Source organism: Nematolebias whitei, chromosome 19, assembly GCF_014905685.2.
Source record: "Nematolebias whitei isolate Nwh7 chromosome 19, NemWhi1, whole genome shotgun sequence".
NCBI classification, from domain to species: domain Eukaryota; kingdom Metazoa; phylum Chordata; class Actinopteri; order Cyprinodontiformes; family Rivulidae; genus Nematolebias; species Nematolebias whitei.
The window spans coordinates 7,335,555-7,337,117 of record NC_056516.1 but is presented as its reverse complement, the minus strand read 5'-3'; the positions used below and the strand labels follow the sequence as shown (position 1 = coordinate 7,337,117).

At 42.2% G+C, this 1,563-nt stretch overlaps 1 protein-coding gene across 1 annotated transcript in view; it reads left to right on the top strand.

Annotated features, from left to right (window-relative positions):
• The window catches only part of sync (syncoilin, intermediate filament protein), a 6,804-nt gene that overhangs the window by 4,135 nt on the left and 1,106 nt on the right, over nt 1–1,563 (top strand). The gene's annotated exons all lie outside the window — the stretch shown is intronic.

Here is a 1,563-nt window from a genome sequence, read left to right as displayed (position 1 = left end):
CAGGAAGTCAGCTGACCTCATTCTTTGAGCACATGTTGCTGAACCTGAACCTGACCAACTGTATCAACCCCAGATCATAGCACTGCCCCCACAGGCTTGTACAGTAGGCACTGGACATGATGGGTGCATCACTTCACCTGCCTCTCTTCTTACCCTGATGTGTCCATCACTCTGGAACAGGGTCAATCTGGACTCATCAGATCACATGACCTTCTTCCATTGCTCCAGAGTCCAATCTTTATGCTCCCTAGCAAACTGAAGCCTTTTTTCCAGTTAGCCTCACTGGTTAGTGGTTTTCTTAAGGCTCCACAGATGTTCAGTCCCAATCCCTTGAGTTCCTTCACATTGTTCATGTGGAAATGTTCTTACTTTCACTATTAAACACAGCTCTGAGTGCTACTGTTGTTTTTATTCGATTTTATTTCACCAAATGTTTAAGTGATCACGATCATTCAGGATTGTTTTCCAGCCACATTTCTTCCTGGAAGACGATGGGTCCCCACTATCCTTCCAGTTTTAATGATGTGTTGGACAGTTCTTAACCCAGTTTTAGTGGTTTCTACAATCTCCTTAGATGTTTTCTCTGCTTGATGCCAATGATTTGACCCTTCTCAAACAGACTGACATCTTTTCCACGACCACATGATGTGTCTTTCAACATGGTTGTTTAAGAAATGAGAAGCAACTCATTGCACCAGTTGGGGCTAAATAACTGGTTGCAGCTGAAAGTTAATCATCTATGCAGTAATTATGCAACAGGAGGCTTGTACCTGTTTGCTTAGTTAAATCCAGGTGGCAACTTTTTTTTTTGGACAGACAGCTTGTACCTTGCAGATGTTGGATGCTGTCTATCACGGTGCACTAAGCTTCACAACTGGCTGTAACTATCGTACCCACCATTGCACCCTGTATTCACTGGTTAACTGGTCATCATTAACAACAAAGTCCATGCTCAATAATCCAGGTATACAATCCAACATTTTTCAGTCAGGCCATCTGGACAGTTTTTTTTTTTGTGCTGAAACGTTTCACCTTCGATCCAGAAGGCTTCATCAGTCAAGGAAACACACAACAAAACTGATTCTTCCTCCAACAACTTACTCCAAAGTGGAACAAACCAGTTATGTTGCCTTCCGGATCGAAGGTGAAACGTTTCAGCACCAAAAAATAAAAAATAAACTGTCCAGATGACCTGACTGAAAAATGCTGGACATCATTAACTTCACGCAGACTCTCCCACTGGTACATTTTCATCTTTAAATCACTTCTTGGTCTGCTGCCTTCATACATCTCCTCCTACATGTCTCTGTGTGAGTGCAGCTACAGCGTGCGCTCTCAGAACATTATTACCTGCAGTGTTCCCTCAGTTCGAATGGAACTAGGCAAAAGGGTCTTCTCCTATTCCACTCCTGTTTCCTGGAATATCTTACAAAAAGATCTGAAGCTCTCGACCTTGACCTCTTTAAGTCTTTGGCTTCAAACATCTGTTAAGTTCATGGCAAAAACAAATAGACATGTTCTTGTTTTTAGTTTTCTACATTACCCTACAACCTAGCTGTTCTT